The sequence below is a fragment of the Schistocerca nitens genome, chromosome 2 (assembly GCF_023898315.1).
Source record: "Schistocerca nitens isolate TAMUIC-IGC-003100 chromosome 2, iqSchNite1.1, whole genome shotgun sequence".
NCBI lineage: Eukaryota > Metazoa > Arthropoda > Insecta > Orthoptera > Acrididae > Schistocerca > Schistocerca nitens.
In genome coordinates this window covers 1,063,557,739-1,063,579,763 of record NC_064615.1, presented here as the reverse complement: position 1 = coordinate 1,063,579,763, position 22,025 = coordinate 1,063,557,739, and the positions used below count along the sequence as shown (strand labels likewise).

General features: G+C 45.4%; 1 protein-coding gene across 2 annotated transcripts in view; it reads left to right on the top strand.

Annotated features, from left to right (window-relative positions):
• The window catches only part of LOC126234788 (uncharacterized), a 282,904-nt gene extending 261,519 nt beyond the window's left edge, over positions 1–21,385 (top strand). For both annotated transcript variants that reach the window (XM_049943537.1, XM_049943536.1), the window contains exon 9: positions 21,161–21,385. The gene's annotated coding sequence lies outside the window, so the exon portion shown is untranslated. The remainder of the gene's footprint in view (positions 1–21,160) is intronic.
• The last annotated feature ends 640 nt before the right edge of the window (positions 21,386–22,025 follow it).

Sequence of the window (22,025 nt, the reverse complement as noted above, 5' to 3'; positions counted from 1 at the left end):
GATGCTTCAGAATGTGTTTTATCAATCTATCCCTTCTTTAACCAAGTTTTGCCAAACATTTCTTTTCTTCTCGTTTAAACTGATTATCTCCTAATTTGTTACTCTATCTACTCATCTAATTTTCAGTATTATTCTATAGCATCTCATTCTCCTCTTGTCTATACTGTTCATCGTCCATGTTTTACACGTGACTCAAGTATTTTAGTATTTTTTTCTCTTGATAGGACATCCATAGTCGTTATGTATATTATTCCTGATTGATAACATCCACTACATTTGCAACAAATTTTTGTTTTCCGATAAAAGGAAAGCGCAGACAGGTTTCAGGACAAAAGTCCGATCTTTAGCTGCATAGAACGTCCATACGAATCAACTAATTGGGGTTAATATAGTGATTATTTGGTACATGGCATATTAACAGCGAATCCATTTCATACCTTCCTTTGCCAGACGAAGAACCTCTCGAATATCAATGGCAATTATCCAGGCATAATGGCGTCACTAAGACACTCCCGCATAAAGCGAGATAGCCAGGCTTTCGCACACAATACTGCATTACGGCCATGTAAAACCATACCAACTGTGTCTCTTTGGACAGGTGTCTTTAAAAATAGTTTCCGCAATCTAGTAATCTCCCACGTATTTTTCCAAGCAGTAAGTCTCAAGACTTTGTAAGTTCCCTCCAATTACGGTTTTAGTAATGTTGTACACAGAACTGCAAAATTTATTTAACGGCCGGATTCAGGTGCCAGTCTCCCTGTCTTCGGCACATCTAGAATGTGTCAAACTGTAACTAGAAAAGTGGCAGCGCGATAAATTAGTTTTGTTCTGCAAGGCACAACACCACCTCACAAGTCGCGTGCCCTTATTTTACTAAATTTTGACCGTGATTTTGTTTAGGAATCGGATCCAGTTGTTAATTCGTCTCTGAAACATATCACAATCAGTTATTAAAAAATGCAGATTTTTTTTTTTGCTAGGTTATACAGAGGTGGTGTTACGAGTGGTAGCAAGATAATATCAAAGTCGCCACTCAAAATGGGACACGTTTTTTTTGGAAACAAGGTAATATATTATACTAGAACTGACATGTGATTAATTTTCACGCAATTTGGATGCATAGATCCTGAGAAATCAATACCCAGAACAACCAACTCTGGCCGTAATAACGACCTTGATACGCCTGGGCATTGAGTCAAACAGAGCTTGGATGGCGTGTACAGGTACAGCTGCCCATGCAGCTTCCACACGATACCACAGTTCATCAAGAGAAGTGACTGGCGTATTGTGTCGAGCCAGTTGCTCGGCCACCACTGACCAGACGTTTTCAGTTGGTGAGAGATCTGGAGAATATGCTGGCCAGGGCAGGAGTCGAACATTTTCTGTATCCAGAAAGGCCCTTACAGGACCTGCAACGTGCGGTCGTGCATTATCCTGCTGAAATATAGGGTTTCGCAGGGATCGAATGAAGGGTAGAGCCACGGGTCGTAACACATCTGAAATGTAACGTCCACTGTTCAAAGTGCCGTCAATGCGAACAAGAGGTGACCGAGACGTGTAACCAATGGCACCCCATACCATCGCGCCGGATGATATGCCAGTAAGGCGATGACGATTACACGCTTCCAATGTGCGTTCACCGCGATGTCGCCAAACACGGAAGAGACCATCATGATGCTGTAAACAGAACCTGGATTCATCCGAAAAAGGGCGTTTTGCCATTCGTGCACCCAGGTTCGTCGTTGAGTCCACCATCGCAGGCGCTCCTGTTTGTGATGCAGCGTCAAGGGTAAACACAGCCATGGTCTCCGAGCTAAAAGTCCATGCTGCTGCAAACGTCGTCGAACTGTTCGTGTAGATGGTTGTTGTCTTGCAAACGTCCCCATCTGTTGACTCCGGGTTCGAGACATGGCAGCACGATCCGTTACAGCCATGCGGATAAGATGCCTGTCATCTCGGCTGCTAGTGATACAAGGTCGTTGGGATCCAGCACGGCGTTCCGTATTACGCTCCTGAACCCACCGATCCCATATTCTGCTAACAGTCATTGGATCTCGACCAACGTGAGCAGCAATGTCGCGATACGATAAACCGCAATCGCGATAGGCTACAATCCGACGACCTTTATCAAAGTCGGAAACGTAATGGTACGCATTTCTCCTCCTTACACGAGGCATCACAACAACGTTTTACCAGGCAACGCCGGTCAACTACTGTTTGTGTATAAGAAATCGGTTGGAAACTTTTCTCATGTCAGCACGTTGTAGGTGTCGCCACCGGCGCCAACATTGTGTGAATGCTCTGAAAAGCTAATCATTTGCATATCACAGCATCTTCTTCCTGTTGGCTAAATTTCGCATCTGTAGCTCGTCGTCTTCGTGGTGTAGCAATTTTAATGGCCAGTAGTGTATTCATACTGAAAGTAAGTGAGTTTCTTCGCTAACTGTTTCATGAGGAAACTATGTGAAGGATGAACTTCCTACTAAAGTCTTAATTTTGCGTTTCACTGTGGAATACTAATCAACAAGAAAATAACTCCACCACATTTACCGTTACAAAAGTAGTGCGAATGGCTTCGAATAATGCAAGAAATAAAGCAGCATCTGAAATTATCATAAAATCAACCTGCAGATCTACTTTCATTACATAGGTGTTCCATTACTACAAGTACGCAGAAATGAGCATACACTTGTTACACTCACAAAACAATGAAATACTATACAAAAATTAAACATTAAACAACAAAATGAACATTAAACATCGGACCGAATTTAAAAATTTAAAATGATGCCATAATCTTGTGATTAAGAGGTTTAATCCTCTGTTAAACGCGGCTGCCCCCGTCGGAGGTTCGAGTCGTCCCTAGGGAATCGGTGTGTGTATTTTCCTTAGTGCAAATTAGTTTAAGTTACATTAAGTAGTGTGTAAGCTTAGGGATCGATGCACTCAACAGTTTGGTCCCATAAGCTCTTACCACAAATTTCCAAATTTCCTCTGTTACAAGTTTAACACAATGAGGCAACTGTAACAGTTGGAAATCGTGTTTTTGCCTTGACAATTGGTAATTGGCACTAAACAAAGAAAAGTGCGAGGTCATCCACATGGGTAGTAAAAGAAAGCCGATAAATTTTGGGTATACGATAAATCGCACAAATCTAAGGGTTGTCAGTTCGACTAAATACCTAGCAATTACAATTACGAGCACATAGATAATATTGTTGGGAAGGCGAAACAAAGACTGCGCTTTGTTGGCAGAACGCTTAGAAGATGCGACAAACCCACTTAAGAGACTGCCTACATTACACTTGTCCGTCCTCTGCTGGAATACTGCTACGCGGTGTGGGATCCTTACCAGGTCGGATTGACGGAGGACATAGAAAAAGTGCAAAGAAAGGCAGCTCGTTTCGTGATATCGCGCAATAGGGGTGAGAGTGTCACTGATATGATACGCAAGTTGGGGTGGCATTCACTGAAAGAAAGGCGGTTTTCTTTGCGGCGACATGTATTTACGAAATTTGAATCACCAACTTTCTCTTCCGAATGCGAAAACATTTTTTTGACAATCACCTACGTAGGGAGAAATGATCATCATAATAAAATAAGAGAAATCAGAGCTCGAACGGAAAGATTGAGGTGTTCGTTTTTCCCATGCGCCGTTCGAGAGTGGAATGGTAGAAAGTAGTATGGTTCGATGAACCCTCGTCTAGGCACTTAAGTGTGAATTGCAGAGTAACCATGTAGATGTAGATGTAGACAGCTTAACTGACGGCACAGATACACCAGGACATTATTTATCCAATATTCGAGAACGAGAGCACTTAGCGACTTCCAACAAACTTTACACATGATTTCAAACGTTTCTGAAACTTTTTTATCGCTGAGACCTTCCCCCCCCCCTCCCCCCCCCCACACACACAAACCACACACAAAATGATGAAAGGAAAAAAAAGGCTATACCTTACTATATTTTCGCTGTTCAGAAACTTCAGCACCAGGCATTACGTTTTAACTGATTACTTCTTTAGTAGTAACTCTATTCGCAAGACGGACAATATCTACATACACCACTGACCGTACCTGAAAAATTGTATCACTGTACAACAAATAGTTCAGAAGATATGATTACAAACATTGAGATGCGTGAAAAACTACATTTAGCTTAAAATGGTGCGAAAATATCTAGACCCTACTGAGCCAGTGTTTCACAATGAAAGCAGTTAGCCACTTCCGACAAGCTTTAAGCATAATTTCAAACCTATTCTAAGCTTTTTCTTGCTTACTTGCTTAACGTAAAATATTTACCATATCAGGTCATCTGAGTTATCGAATGTTTCAAGCTATTTCATAGATGGGAGTTCGATTCTATAAAGACTCGGGGGTTTACCGGAAATAAAGGAAACAGTACCGTGCCTGGAGGTACGATGCGAAGCCCTGGGTCGACGTCGCTGAGTGCTGTGTAAACATGGCCGCAGCACTTTTACGCAGCTCACACATGGCTCTTCTACTAATTGTCAGTTGCCATGGAGGACTGTAGAACCAAATGTCGTCTTAACATGCGTAACGAAGTATGCGCAAAATGCAGGTAAAACATTATTAATTCACAACTGAAAATTACGAATTACCTAAACTGTTGGTGTTACACACTGAGACGTACAACGTCGCTATAAGTTGATCATTTACTGATTCTTCGTATCACCATCGCTAATGTAACAAAGTTTTTTTATTGTTGAAATGATATTCAATATGAAAAATCGCTTGCACACCCCCGAACCCAGTAGGGATATCCATTTCAGCAGCTGAAATGAACTTCGTGTATTTTTTTGTACTGACAATTGGTGCGATGAACTGAAGAGCGCGCGCGCGCGCGCGCGCGCGCGCGCGCGCGTGTGTGTGTGTGTGTGTGTGTGTGTGGTTGGGTGGGTGGGTGGGTGGATGTGCGCCCGCATCTCGTGGTCGTGCGGTAGCGTTCTCGCTTCCCACGCCCGGGTTCCCGGGTTCGATTCCCGGCGGGGTCAGGGATTTTCTCTGCCTCGTGATGGCTGGGTGTTGTGTGCTGTCCTTAGGTTAGTTAGGTTTAAGTAGTTCTAAGTTCTAGGGGACTGATGACCATAGATGGTAAGTCCCATAGTGCTCAGAGCCATTTGAACCATTTTTGGGTGGATGTGTGTGCGTATTGTACCCAAGATAAACGTTAGGAAATTCGATATTCCGAGATCGACAGCGTCAAGAGTGTGCCTACGACACCAAATTTGAGACATTACCTGTCACCACAGGCAAGCAGAGGCCGATGACCTTGATTTAACGAACAAAAGCAGCGGCGTTTGCGCAGAGTTGTCAGTGCTAACAGACGAGCTGCACTGTGTGAAATAACCGCAGAAATCAATGTGGGATATACAACGAGAGTATCCAGAAGGACGATGTGGCGACATTTGGCGTTAGTGGGCTACGGCAGCAGACGACCGACGCGAATGCTTTTGCTATCAGTAGTACATCGCCTGCAGCGCCTCTCCTGGGCTCGTGATGATATCGGTTGTACCCTAGACTACTGGAAACTGTGCCTTGGTCAGGTAGGTCCCGATTTCAGTTGGTAAGATTCGATGGTAGGGTTCGCGTGTGGCCCTGACCCTACAAATCCATGGACCCAGATTGTCAACAAGGCACTGTGCAAGCTGTTAGTGGCTGCATGTTGGTGTTGGGTGTGTTTACATGCAACTTCATTTGCAGCCATTCTTAGACTTCACGCTCCCAAACAACGATGTCACGTCACCGTGCCACAATTCGCAGTTCGTTTGAAGAACGTTCTGGACAGTTCGAGCGAGTGACTTAGTCACCGGCCGACACGAATCTCATCCAAAATGTATGGTACATAATCGAGAGGTCAGTTCGTACACAAAATCCTGCACCACCAACACTTTCGCAATTACGGCCGGCTATAGGGCAGCATAACTCAATATTTCTGCAGGGCACTTAGAACGACTTGTTGAGTCGGTACTGTTGTGTTGGCAGAAGAGCCAACACCGTGTTACTAGTGGAGGCCGAAATGCACGCGTTTTAGCTCACGCAGGCTGGCGTGAGGAGGGAAGAACTATACCGACGTGAGGTCTGGAACATGCGAAGGAATTAGAATTCAGAAAGCGGACGTAATTAGTTTGATACTTAACTTTAATCCATTAATGATGAACGTCGCTCTTGACGGTATACGATTCACAATATTATCTGTTCAGAATACATTCATAGTAACTCAATATGGCGCCTTGCTAGATCGTAGCAAATGACGTAGCTGAAGGCTATGCTAAACTGTCGTCTCTGCAAATGAGAGCGTATGTAGACAGTGAACCATCCCTAGCAAAGTCGGTTGTACAAGTGGGGCGAGTGCTAGGGAGTCTCTCTAGACTAGACCTGCCGTGTGGCGCGCTCGGTCTGCAATCACTGATAGTGGCGACACGCGGGTTCGACGTATACTAACGGACCGCGGCCGATTTAAAGGCTACCACCTAGCAAGTGTGGTGTCTGGCGGTGACACCACAGATACCACGTCGATTTGCTGCACTACGTTGGGCAAAAAGAGGTCTGACACTATATTAGGAAATATCCCATGACTTTTGTCACCTCGCTATATAGGATATTTTGCACAATTAGCGTGAAGTCGTACAAAAGATTAGTCATTATTAGCGCTGTACACTTTAACGGAAGCATTCCAGTAGGATTCGAGCTGAAGATCTTACAACAGAGGATCAAGATTAGCTTACTTCTAGCGTCACGTGATTTTTGAGAGCGCAATCATTGATGTGTTTTTGTTGCCTGTTACATAAATGGTGCCGGCCGCTGTGGTAGAGCGGTTCTAGGTGCTTCAGTCCGGAACCACGCGGCTGCTACGGTCGCAGGTTCGAATCCTGCCTCGGGCATGGATGTGTGTGATGTCCTTACGTTAGGTAGGTTTAAGTAGTTCTAAGTCTAGGGGACTTATGACCTCCGATGTTAAGTCCAATAGTGCTTAGAGCCATTTCAACCATTTTTGAAACTGCGAAAATCCAATTAGAAAGTGACAAGAATCCATTTTCGCGATGAAATGTTACCGTTTTTGTTCAGTAATTCCAATAATATCCCTATTCGCGCTGCTCGCCACCCCCCCCCCCCCTCCACCAAGGTTCGAGTCCTCCCTCGGGCATGGGCCTGTGTGTCTTGTCCTTAGCGTAAGTTAGTTTAAGCTACATTAAGTAGTGTGTAAGCTTAGGGACCGATGACCTCAGCAGTTTGGTCCCATAGGATCTCACCACAAATTTCCAAAAAATTTTCCTACTTATAGTTCCCATACAGACGGGGGAGATAGCATTTTACTAATAACAGTACACACAGGGACCTACATGTAATCACTCTTCCCTATTCCGCTCACGAATGCAATGAGAATAAACTCCAATATGGAGTACAAAAGAAGTTTGTTTGGGAAGCAATTTATAGCGATTCACAGGATGCAGAGCAGATAGATGTGACATGCCTTATTCGTCAAATATTGTCTCTCAAGTGCGTCTTGTGCAAGTGATTACCTCGTACAGATTATAGTGCCTGCAAGAGCGCTGATAGGGCGCAACTTGAGGCTTGTGTGATAGCCTAGTCCTCTCGAATAGCACCAAGTGAGGCCGCCGACGTTAACGTACCCATCAGACGCGCGTATCGCGATCGGCAGGGTCTTAAAAGCTCGAATTACGCGACTAGCGAACGGGTGAACCTCACAGCTGGGTGCTAAACGTGGCTTGTAAACTGGCCGATTGGCACGTGCGCTATGAAGAGTTTATAGCCACACTCCATAATGTTCTGCGCCCAGGGCTATACAGCTTAGATAGCTCAATTAATTCCGACACTCCACGAGAAACAGAAACGTGATTTGAATTTTTTTCGCTCTGTACCCTTTGACTACTCACGTTGGTGTACAGAATGTATGAGACTGGCGATATACCATCTTACTTTCGGCTATACAACATCCACACAGTTCTGATGATTTCAAGAGCCGACAAATGCGAGAATTATCGCACATCCATCTTAACATCTCATTTACCCAAATTGTTGGCAAGAATAATATACAGAAGAATGGAAAATAAAACTGAGGATGTGTTAGATGATCACTTTGGCTTGAGGGAAAGTAAAGGCACCAGAGAGGCAGTTATGACGTTGCTGCCGACAATGCAAACAAGATTGATCAAAAATGATGACACGTTCACAGGATCTGTCGACTTGCAAAATGCGTTCGACAACGTAAAATGGTGCAAAATGTTCGAATTTCTGAGGAAAATAAGGGCAGGCTATAGGGAGAGACGAGTGTTATACAATATGTACAAAAACCAAGAGTAAACAATAAGCGTGGAAGTCCGAGGACTCCACAAGAGAAAAGAGGTGTAATTAAAAGTCTAATGCACACAGCTAAAAGGATTTGTGCGCAGGATTCGAACCTGCGACCGTAGCAGCAGCGCGATTCCGGACTGAAGCGCCTAGAACCGCTTGGCCACAGTGGCGGGCTTTCGCAGTTTGTACCAGCTGACAAACCAGGAATTGCCCGGGTGTCATTTTGCTAATTTTCTATTAGAAACGCAAACTGAAAACGAACTTTGTTTGTAGTGCAATATCGAAAAAAATTTCATTTCCGTTTATTCGTAAAAAGACCTTTGAAATTGTGAAGCATATGTACAAAGAAATATGCATAATGTACAGATGTGTAAGTACAGTATCCCGGACTGTTCCTGTATGCTGCCCACAATTGCATCGCTTGTCTACAACGCGATGTTGTAAACGTCTCCTCCGCAACGCCCCTACATACTCGATTGTTTTGACTTACAGCCATTTGCGATTTGCAGTTTGAAAGTTGTCAAAAGCGATGCCAGATGTCAGGGACTTCCTTAAGTTAACTCGACAGAAGTAATGTCTTCTACATCTACATCTACATATATACTCCGCTAGCCACGAAGCGGTGTGTGGCGGAGGCCACTATTCGAGCCGAAGTCATATTCCCCCCCCCCCTCTGTTCAACTCGCGGAGCGCGCGAGGGAAAATCGAATGTCTGAACGCCTCAGTACGGGCTCTAATTTCCCTTCACTTTGAATCGTGATCATAGCGCGATTTGAAAGTTGGTGGTAATAATATATGCTCTACATCTTCGGCGAAGATCGGATTTTGGAATTTAGTGAGTAGCCCCTTTCGTTTAGCGCGTCGTCTATCCGCAAGAGTGTCCCACTTCAAACTTTGTATGAGATTTGTAACGCTCTCGCGATGGCTAAATGTACCAGTCACGAAGCTTCCCGCTCTTCTTTGGACCTTCTCAATCTCTTGAATCAGACCCAACTGGTAAGGGTCCCATACAGACGAACAATACTCTAAGACGAACTAACGTATTGTAAGCAATTTCCTTTGTTGAATGACTGCATCGCTTCAGGATACTCCCAATAAACCGCAATCTAGAGTTCACCTTACAAGTTACTTGTGTAATCTGATCGTTCCATTTGAGATCATTTCAAATAGTCATACCAGATATTTGGCGGATGTTACCGCTTCCAAATACTGGGCATTTATTTTGTACTCGTACATTAATGGGGATTTTCGCTTTGTTATACGCAGTAGGTTACACTTAACTAATATTGAGAAAAACTGCCACTCCTTACACCACTCATTTATTTTCTGCAAATCCTCGTTGATTTGTTCACAACTATCGTGTGATACTACTTTCCTGTAGACTACAGCATCATCGGCAAACAGTCTAATGCCGCTGTCAATACCATCAACCAGGTCGTTTACATAAATCATGAAAAGCAGCGGACCTATTACGCTGCCCTGGGGCACACCTGAAGTTACGCTTGTTTCTGCTGAAGTCTCCCCATTCAGGACGACATACTGCTCTCTGTCTGTTAAAATACTTTCTAAATCATCGGATAGACCGCAACTGAGTCGAACGCATTTCGAAAGTCGAGGAATATGGCATCAACCTGGGAGCCAGTATCTAGAGCCTGCTGTGTATCATGCACAAAGAGGTCCAGCTGTGTCTCGTATGACCGCTGTTTCCTAAAACCGTGCTGGTTTCTGCAGAAGAGCTTCTCAGAGACTAGGAAGGTCATAATGTCTGAACACAAAATATGTTCCTTCGTAGTAAAGAACAAAAAACAAACGCTTTCCAAATAGGCCTTGAAGGCCCAACACTATCTGCCGGCCACCGTGTCATCGTTAGCTCTTAGGCGTCACCGAATGTGGATACGGAGGGGCATGGGGTCAGCACACTGGTTTCCCGGCCATTGTCAGCTTTCGTGACCGGTGCTGCTACTTCTCAGTCAAGTAGCTCCTCAGTTCGCCTAACAAGGGCTGAGGGCACCCCACTTGCCAACAGCACTCGGCAGACCCAGATGGTGACCAATCCGAGTGCTAGGCAAACAGTCTAATGCCGCTGTCAGTACCATCAACCAGGTCGTTTACGTAAATCATGAAAAGCAGCGGACCTATTACGCTGCCCTGAGGCACACCTGAAGTTACGACAGCGATTAACTTCGGTAATCCGACGGGAGCCAATGTTACCACTGTGGCAAGGCCAATGGCGTAGTAAAGAATAAAAATATTCATATATGATGCGGTATTTTTCACGCATCTCAGCGTTTATGACATCATATCTCCTGAGATATGTGTGGTATCGTGATTTAATTTTGCAGGTGCATTTAGCGGCATATGTGGATACTGTCTGCGAGATTGGTTGCGAATAGAATTAGAAACACAAAAGTAATATATTTAAATGTCGTGCATGATACGGCGGTTTTCCCGCATGTCATTATTTGAGACGTCTTATTTCCTGAAGTACCGGGTGATCAAAAAGTCAGTATAAATTTGAAAACTGAATAAATCACGGAATAATGTAGATAGAGAGGTACAAATTGACACACATGCTTGGAATGACATGGGGTTTTATTAGAACCAAAAAAATACAAACGTTCAAAAAATGTCCGACAGATGGCGCTTCATCTGATCAGAATAGCAATAATTAGCATAACAAAGTAAGACAAAGGAAAGATGATGTTCTTTATAGGAAATTCTCAATATGTCCACCATCATTTCTCAACAATAGCTGTAGTCGAGGAATAATGTCGTGAACAGCACTGTAAAGCATGTCCGGAGTTACGGTGAGGCATTGGCGTCGGATGTTGTCTTTCAGCATCCCTAGTGATGTCGGTCGATCACGATACACCTGCGAATTCAGGCAATCCCAAAGCCAATAATCGCACGGACTGAGGTCTGGGGACCTGGGAGGCCAAGCATGACGAAAGAGGCGGCTGAGCACACGATCATCACCAAACGACGCGCGCAAGAGATCTTTCACGCGTCTAGCAATACTTTGTTTTATTTTTGGTTCTAATAAAACCCCATGTCATTCCAAGCATGTGTGTGAATTTTTACCTCTCTATCTACATTATTTAGTGGTTTATTAAGTTTTCAAATTTATACTGACTTTTTGATCACCCGGTATGATAGGTAGGTCATTCTTACCTCCACATCAACTGTTGCCTGACAGTAAGGGATATGTTTACCCAGGTTTGGTTGTAATCGGTCCAATGATTTTGGAGGAGATGTTTCTCGGCCAGTTTTCGGTTGGAAAACGCGGAACTTGTTGTGGAACATCGTGGAATATTCCCGTTTCAGTCCCTACAGTTTCATGATGTTCCGATAGGTGACGGCGCTAAGCAAAGCCCTCAAAATGGCGTCTGTTACACTGAGGTGCTTTCCAAGCAAAGAGCTGAGCATCGCAGATATTCACAGGCGTTTGCAGAGACAGTGAGTCAAAGCACGGTGAGTCGTTGGGCGAGGCGTTTTTGGCGTTAATGGGCTGTGGCAGCAGGCGACCAACGTGATTGCTTTTGCTAATAGCACGACATAGGCTACAGCGCCTCTCCTGCGCTCGTGACCATATCAGTTGGAACCTAGACGACTAGAAAACCGTGGCATATTCCGGTGAGCGCCGATTTCAGTTGGTAAGAGCTGAAGATAGGGCAGGCCGCACGAAGCAACGGAGCCAAATTGTCAACAAGGCACTGTGTGAGGTGGCGGCGGTTCCATAATGGTGTGGGTGTGTTGACATGGAATGAACCGATCGTTAACTGGAAATGGTCGTGTTCGGCTGCTTGGACACCATCTGCAGCCAATCATCGACTTCATGTTCCCAAACAATTATGGAATTATTGGGGATGACAATGCCCCATGTTGCTGAGCCACAATTGTTTGCGATTGCTTTGAAGAACATTCTGGACAACTCGAGCAAATGATATGACCACCCAGTTCGCCCGACATGAATCCCACTGAACATTTATGGGACGTCATCGAGAGGTCAGCTGTAGGTCCTGCTGCCCAGCATCGCGTGCAAGCCAGCGAGCGCGCTGGTGAAGTGGGCAGATCGAATGCCGACTCAACATATGCTCATACACTCCTGGAAATTGAAATAAGAACACCGTGAATTCATTGTCCCAGGAAGGGGAAACTTTATTGACACATTCCTGGGGTCAGATACAACACATGATCACACTGACAGAACCACAGGCACATAGACACAGGCAACAGAGCATGCACAATGTCGGCACTAGTACAGTGTATATCCACCTTTCGCAGCAATGCAGGCTGCTATTCTCCCATGGAGACGATCGTAGAGATGCTGGATGTAGTCCTGTGGAACGGCTTGCCATGCCATTTCCACCTGGCGCCTCAGTTGGACCAGCGTTCGTGCTGGACGTGCAGACCGCGTGAGACGACGCTTCATCCAGTCCCAAACATGCTCAATGGGGGACAGATCCGGAGATCTTGCTGGCCAGGGTAGTTGACTTACACCTTCTAGAGCACGTTGGGTGGCACGGGATACATGCGGACGTGCATTGTCCTGTTGGAACAGCAAGTTCCCTTGCCGGTCTAGGAATGGTAGAACGATGGGTTCGATGACGGTTTGGATGTACCGTGCACTATTCAGTGTCCCCTCGACGATCACCAGTGGTGTACGGCCAGTGTAGGAGATCGCTCCCCACACCATGATGCCGGGTGTTGGCCCTGTGTGCCTCGGTCGTATGCAGTCCTGATTGTGGCGCTCACCTGCACGGCGCCAAACACGCATACGACCATCATTGGCACCAAGGCAGAAGCGACTCTCATCGCTGAAGACGACACGTCTCCATTCGTCCCTCCATTCACGCCTGTCGCGACACCACTGGAGGCGGGCTGCACGATGTTGGGGCGTGAGCGGAAGACGGCCTAACGGTGTGCGGGACCGTAGCCCAGCTTCATGGAGACGGTTGCGAATGGTCCTCGCCGATACCCCAGGAGCAACAGTGTCCCTAATTTGCTGGGAAGTGGCGGTGCGGTCCCCTACGGCACTGCGTAGGATCCTACGGTCTTGGCGTGCATCCGTGCGTCGCTGCGGTCCGGTCCCAGGTCGACGGGCACATGCACCTTCCGCCGACCACTGGCGACAACATCGATGTACTGTGGAGACCTCACGCCCCACGTGTTGAGCAATTCGGCGGTACGTCCACCCGGCCTCCCGCATGCCCACTATACGCCCTCGCTCAAAGTCCGTCAACTGCACATACGGTTCACGTCCACGCTGTCGCGGCATGCTACCAGTGTTAAAGACTGCGATGGAGCTCCGTATGCCACGGCAAACTGGCTGACACTGACGGCGGCGGTGCACAAATGCTGCGCAGCTAGCGCCATTCGACGGCCAACACCGCGGTTCCTGGTGTGTCCGCTGTGCCCTGCGTGTGATCATTGCTTGTACAGCCCTCTCGCAGTGTCCGGAGCAAGTATGGTGGGTCTGACACACCGGTGTCAATGTGTTCTTTTTTCCATTTCCAGGAGTGTATTAAAGGCAAGTCGCCACAAACACAGCAGAAGGCACCAGACGCCACGAATCTCAGTAACTAAAGTTTTAAAGGCTTACTGCGTAAATACAAATACGAAATTAGAATTTTAGGGCAAGTGACCACAATCACGGCTGAATGCCTTACACGCCAGGAACGGCAATAACATAAAAAATTTGAAGCCTGCTGTAAAACAGCAAATACAATAGCAAAAGTTAATTAAAAGAACATGCAACTGATCCAGACGGTGCTCCAGGAATCGACCTCTGAGAAGGTCCGGCAACAAACACTTTCGCGAGCGATGAGATAGGCAGCCAAGGGTTGCATTCACTTCACAGGATGGTAACTCAGACTAGTGACAGTCTAACGAATGACTAACGATCGTGCTGAAGTTACGTGACGTCCGATAAACCAAATGCAACGATGGAACAATACGCCAAAACAAGAACCGGCGGTCTGCATTACGTACCCAGAATACTGTGCTTAGAGTGCCCGGAAGAAGAAAGGAATCACTACCACCAGAGTAAAAAAATCACCAACCGGCCTACAATCAAGAAAGCTGTCGAAAGTACACGCCTTACCGAACAGCAGCGGCAAGGCGAGGAAACGTACACTGCCGTTACATACGAAACGTCCCCTTTGAACAATTATACACGACTGTGCTTAAACTGACACACAATATTTTTAGCGCAACGCAATCTGACTTTCAAAAATCCCTAGAAAAGAATGGCCCTGACTAACATTAACCTATACCTTTCACAAATCACTTACCTCACAAAAATCTTCGTTACTCAAGCTACAGCAATACAGCGAGCGCCACTACTGCCAGCTAAATAAAAGATTCAAACTACGGAAGGCACTAACTACTGATAGGCATAGTTAGTAAATGAAAGATTTTAATAGAGAACAAACAATGTATTTACCTTAATAGTGTTGAAAAATCATAATATACATAGCAGTTCATGACATCCAGTCTTACAAATTTCCAAACTCCGCGACCGAGCGAGGTGGCGCAGTGGTTAGACACTGGACTCGCATTCGGGAGGACGACGGTTCAATCCCGCGTCCGGCCATCCTGATTTAGGTTTTCCGTGATTTCCCTAAATCGCTCCAGGCAAATGCCGGGATGGTTCCTTTCAAAGGGCACGGCCGACTTCCTTCCCTAATCCGATGAGACCGATGACCTCGCTGTCTGGTCTCCTTCCCCAAAAACAACCAACAACAACCAACCATCCAAACTCCGCCATTTCTCTCCCCACATCCACCACTGCTGGCGGCTCACCTCCAACTGCGCAACGCTACGCGCTGTTCACATCCAGCTGCCGCTGCCCAACACTACAATGGCAGACAACAATGCAAACTAGCCACAGACTGCACACAGCACAGCCAGTGATTTTCATACAGAGCGCTACGTAACGTTGCCAATAAGAAAACATAAACAGCCTACTTACACATACACTGACCCTCAGGGCAGGTAACTGGAGCGTTAGCGGCCACCAGGCAAGAAAAATTACCGCTGCTTCAACTTATCAAATTGTTAACAAGTTGAACGCAGTAAACAGTAATAAGAACTCGAGGAAAGGTAATCAGATGCGCCTTCCACAAGAACTCCACGCGCTGCTCTTCGCCTCGGGTCGGCCGTTGTGTCCGAGCGGTTCTAGGCGCTACAGTCTGGAACCGCGCGACCGCTACGGTCGTAGTTTCGAATGCTGCCTCGGGCATGGATGTGGGTCATGTCCTTAAGTTAGTTAGGTTTAAGTAGTTCTAAGTTCTAGGGGACTGATGACCTCAGAAGTTGAGTCCCATAGTGCTCAGAGCCATTTGAATCATTTCTTCGCCTCGGGGGCACTACGAGCAGCAACACGAACCCAAGTCACTGGAGAATCGCGAGATATCACAATGGTGGAGGTTTCTGTACTTGGACTGAAATGCACTCATCTTAAAGCTTGCTGTATCCGGTTAACGACGAGGTCGTACACCCTCGTGACCACAGCCCTTCCATCCAGCAGCCCGTGCGCGCCGCCAGCGGTCTCGGCGTGTTCTTGCACTGCGCGGAGCTGGCTCCTCCTGAGTCCCCAACCGAACTGGCCCACTCACACGACCCGTAAAAACAACGACGTCGCCCCAAAGACAGGTCAACAGTTACTACATATCGATAACCGCCGCTGCTGCCACTAGCGGACAGGCAACGCTTGCGAAACCGAGTGGCGCCAGTCAACACGAGAAGAAACAAACAACTGCAACCATGCCGACTAAACGATACCGTCTGGCCTCCAACAGAGGGCGGAAACCTACAAACAGCACCAACGCGAGCCGCAGGATGACTCAATCATCTTCTTTAAACCAATCAAAGACATTGGGCCTCTCGTCACTGCCGTTCACATAAAACACTTTCAGTAACAGCGCACGGTTTCTCTTACCGTAGCCATATCGTCCACTCACGTTATGGTTTATGAAATGACAGCATAAACATCATACCATCATACAAACAGTGTACAGCGCAAGATGTGCACCTGGTGACCAGAATTGAAACTAATTTTTTTCAGCGTAAATGGGTTCCGCGTTACCGCATTAGCACATCTACAAAGTTTCGCTACCCAACGATAATTACTAGCCACACTGAAACTCCGTGGGCAGCTGCACTTTAATTATAACCATCCGTACAAGGGGCTAATACGATCTCCTCACAGACAACCATTATTCAAATATGAATTGAATGAGAAATTCGCTGCTTATTATTTCCTTATATACAGGTTGCAGGTGGAATTTCTTGTGGCTGGTTTGTGTCATTCTGCTGAAATGCCCGGTTAGCCGTGCGGTCTAACGCACTGCTTTCCGGGCAGGAAGGCGCGCCGGACCCCGCCACGAATCCGCCCGGCAAATTAGTGTCGAGGTCCGCTGTGCCAGCAACTCTGTGGATGGTTTTTAGGCGGTTTTCAATCTGCCTCAGCGAATGCGGGCTGGTTCTCCTTATTCCGCCTCAGTTGCACTATGTGGGCGATTCCTGAGCAAACACTGTCTCCACTTACGCGTACACCAAATTTACTCTACCACGCAAACATAGGGGTCACACTCGTCTGGTGTGAGACGTTCCACACAATAACTCTCGTTCGGTGTGGGGCAGCGGTGGGGTGGGTGGACTGCTGTAGGCTGTTGTTGGGTTTTGTATCACTGTGGTCTACGGCGGGGACGAAGCCTCTCCTTCGTTTCTAGGTCCCCAGTTCAATACAATCTAGCACACTTCATGCCAATTTGACGTGTTTTTGCATACCGCCTTGAAGGTGCTATGATTTTGAAACTGCTGTGATTTTAATGGCCAGAACTGTAGCTTCTATAATTACAGAGGACACATACGCTATCCAGTCACATTAATGCAACCACCTGTTAAGCCTGAATAACCACATTTTAAACATTTGTAACTAGACACGAACTAATTTGAATACGTTCACATTTTCCTGTATGTAGACAACCACTTTTTTCTCTGTTATTGTGTTTATACGTTTATACCTGTTACATTTAAAAATAAAGTAATTACACGTAGGCAGACATTAACTGAATAATGCTTGGCTCTGTTAAATGCAACATATTTATGAAAGTTATTGTTGTTTTCGTGGTCCTGAGGAAACATGGGTGGTAAATCCGCAAAATCATAAAGACAGAAGTATGATGAGATATGAGTCCCAATGCCAAATGCACGACAAGTGCAGGAAGAGAGGCAGTGATGTTCTGGAAGGTACCCACAGGGATGTGGAGCCATGGCGACTTCAGTGCTAGGGCCTGGAGCCATGCCGACTTCAGAGTCATGGCTAGTCGCGATAGGGTTGTATGTTGTATGTTAACCGGGGACCTAGAAACGACGGAGGGGCTCCGTCCCCGCCGCAGCCGCAGTGGTCCACAGCCCCATGACGCCTACTGCAGTCCACTTCACCCCTCCACGCCCCACACCAAATCCAGGGTTATTGTGCGGTTTGGCCCCCGGTAGTCCCTCCCAGGGAACGTCTCACACCAGACGAGTGTAATCCCTATGTTTGCGTGGTAGAGTAATGTTGGTGTACGCGTATGTGGAGAACTTGTTTGCGCAGCAATCGCCGACATAGTGTAGCTGAGGCGGAATAAGTGGAACCAGCCCGCATTCGCCGAGGCAGATGGAAAACCGCCTAAAAACCACCCACAGACTGGCCGGCTCACCGGACCTCGACACAAGTCCGCCGGGCGGATTCGTGCCGGGGACCAGGCGCTCCTTTCCGCTCCGCAAAGCCGTGCGTTAGACCGCTCGGCTAACCGGACGGGCCGCGGTAGGGTACTCGGTTGAGGATCTATGGCGGCAACGGGCCGATCGAGTTTGTCCCACAGGTTCTCAATTGGGTTCAAATCCGCGGAGTTTCGTGAGCGGGGAAGCACGCTAAATTCATTCTGCTGCTCTTCGAACTACGCACGTTCACTGCGAGCAGTGTGACACGTTGCATTGAACTGCTGGTAGACGCCATCATGCCGAGGATCGACAAACTGCATGTAGGGGTGGACATGTTCCCCAAGGATAGCTGCATACTTGTGTTGATCAATTGTGCTTTTCAGAATGACGAGATCACACAGGGAATGCCACGAAAACATTCCCCAGACCATAAAGCATGCATGGTGTTTGCTTTCAGACGTTTCAATTCATACATGCCAACAGCCAACTGGCCAATGGTGCATAAAGCGTGATTCTTGTGGAGAGGCTACCGCCGACACTCAGTGGACGCTCAGTCGCGATACTGGAGTGCAAATTCCCCAGACCATAAAGCATGCATTGAACTGCTGGTAGACGCCATCATGCCGAGGATCGACAAACTGCATGTAGGGGTGGACATGTTCCACAAGGATAGCTGCATACTTGTGTTGATCAATTGTGCTTTTCAGAATGACGAGATCACACAGGGAATGCCACGAAAACATTCCCCAGACCATAAAGCATGCATGGTGTTTGCTTTCAGACGTTTCAATTCATACATGCCAACAGCCAACTGGCCAATGGTGCATAAAGCGTGATTCTTGTGGAGAGGCTACCGCCGACACTCAGTGGACGCTCAGTCGCGATACTGGAGTGCAAATTCCATTATTCGTCGCCGGTTAACAGTAGGGTGCACGAAGCAGGCGCCTTCTGCGGAGGCCCGTACGCACCAACGTTCGCTGAACTGACACAGAGGAGGCACTGTTGGTAACCCCGTGGTTCATATGGGCGGTGAGTTCCTCGACGTTTGCGAGTCTGTTCACCCGTACAGATCTCTGCAGGCCTCGTCCATCGCTGTCATCTTCGGCCCGTGGTGCACCGTATTTGTCTCGGCGCCGGTTTTGGATAGCGCCACTTTGCCGTCTCGGTATACTATAACAATGGAGACACGCTAACAGTTTACAAACTTAGCTGTTTCGGAAATGCTTTCACCCTTGGCCCGCAACCCAGTGATCATGCCCTTCTGGGCGTCAGATAAATCGCCCTATTTCTGCATTAGAACGACGATTGCACTTTTTTCCGCGTCCCTCCGACAAGCTTCATATACCCTCCACTGCTAGTGCTGCCAAATGCCGTCTGTGAGTGGTTATTGCACGTTGACGTCCAACATACGCGCTAGACACATTGATGTCACTGGACCGCGTATTACTCTTGAAACAAGACGGAAACTTTTGCTCTGTTTTCAAACTCATATACTTTGAGCTCCATACCTGGGAAGTTTACAATTGGAGTAATCTGCTTCGAATAGTCTATAGCAGGGTTCCCCAACAAAATTTTCTCGAGGACCCCCTCATCGAGCATGATTGGTACCTTGTCGTATCACAATATCAAGTACCTAAAAATGCCAAATTAAGGGTCTGTTTATAGGTTTTCTACTTTTGGTAATTAGAAAAAACATTGACATATTCATTATTGAAAAAATATTGAGCTTAAAACTTTTTCAATTTAGCCATCATTGTTATTGTTAAATTTTTGATTATTGCTCACGACCTTTGTCTTCAAATCTGGGTGTTTAGTATAACAAACTCCTTAAAAAAAAATTGAGTATGAACTGAAAATGACAGGACGATGCTAGACGCATAAGTTAGCGTTTGCTAAACCTCTGCTCATGCAGGAAGCGGCCAAAACAAAAAAACTGTTATCATACAAAATATATTTAATATATTTTTTATTCTAATAGCATCTTGTGGGCCCCTGGGGGTCAGCGGACCACCTGTTGGGAACCACTGGTCTATAGAAAACCAACTTTTTCAGTTGCATATAAATTACAGAGCCCAAAATAAATTTTGTCTGTGCCATTAATCTACGTTTATTTTCAACGATTCAGTTTTTCCTTAACTTCAATAACTTCAATGAAATTTTTCGCTTATTTCTGGGGAGGAACAAGAAATATGGAATACGACTAAGGTTTATTGACAACTAGATTCGTTTGGCATTGGGACTCATATCTCATCATGTCTTTACGATTGTGAGGATTCGACACCCACGTTTCCTCAGAACCACGAAAACAACAATAACTTTCATAAATATGTTGCATTTAACAGAGCCAGGCATTATTCAGTTAATGTCTGCCCACGTTTAATTATTTTATTTTTAAATGTAACATCCATAAAAACAATAACAGAGAAAAAGTGATTGTCTACATACAAAAAAAAATGTGAACGTATTCAAATCAGCTCGTGACTAGTTACAAATGTTTAAAATGCAGCCATGGTAGCTATTTTAACACGGCCTATTTCTTTATCTGTTTATCTCTCTCTCTCTCTCTCTCTCTCTCTCTCTGTGTGTGTGTGTGTGTGTGCGTGTGTGTGTGTTCTTAATGATTCGTATAAAAGTGGATTTTAGTATAAAACAGTATTTGATGAACGACGTTTGCGTGAATAGGTCAGTTTGTTTTCAGTGAAGCCAATATTTTCTCCGCACGTGCTTTGAGAATAGTTTGAAAATGTTTTCTCGGCCTACTTTTATAAAGTTTCCTAAAATACATCTGTTCTTGTATATTTAATGTTCAAGATATTCCAGTCTGAAAAAGAATCTTCATTAGTTTCTTTTGCATTAACTTCCTCTTCAGTAAATAAATATTCCTTTTTATGTCAGAGCTCATAAGACAACATACTCGTCAGACTAAAGAACTAAAAACTAAAATCTTATTTGCCGCTACTGAAAAGCAAATAATTCATAATAACCCTTTAGACTCATCCTTCAGTTTTCACAACGTTCTCAACGTACGATCTTCATCTTTTAAGTGTAATTACAAAACGCTTTTTGTTATTTGAATAACTAATTAATATTTTACTTTTTTATATTTCAGAATCAGATATTAAGAAGAACCTCATAACTCACCTAAGGACCTATGGACCATGCTGAATCTTAGAAGCAACTTTGACTAATATGACCTCAGAATTATTTATAACTCTTTAATGTTAAAAATTAATATTAATCTACTACTGAAATTACCCTTGATGGATATGTAGCACACAACATGTACCCATGACTAAATAATAAAGTCCTTAAATTTATTAGCTACTGCATAAAATCTGTAGTAAAATGTTCCTTTTTTGGTCTTCTTTTAGCGCTGTGTAAGGAATCTTCAGTTGGATTTTGATTTATCAAGAACCTGCCAACAGGAACTCAACAAAAGAAAAGACAACAGGGACACTCATTAATGAAACATTAGAGTATTTGAAACACTAGTCTCACTTCACTATTTGAAAGCTTAGTAACGCTACTGGCGCAGGGTAATTAATTAATTATTGACTCTGAATTTCTTGAGTATGCTAGTATTGTGACATATACCTGTAGCTAATGGAATTTAATAGTAACCAAATTTAGTAGTATATGAGGTACTCCATGTAACTGGAATTCTCGCGAAACCTATACTGTTTGGTCCAAAGACTACGTAATTAATAGTGTGGAGAACCTCCTTCACTATCACTACAATATTTTATTTTTGGGAAAGTCTTTCCGTTAAATTCTGACACGATTATAACATATTTTGTTTTTAATTTTTCCTGAATCATGGTGAATACCTGTTACTAACGAAGGAACACGTCGAGTGCGAGGTTGCAAGTTCGATCTTTAGTAAGGCTCATTTGAAAGCGTCGTCTTAACTATTACGACAGGAAAAATATTAACTGCTAATGACTCACCACGTTCATCAGGGGGGCGACAGAAAA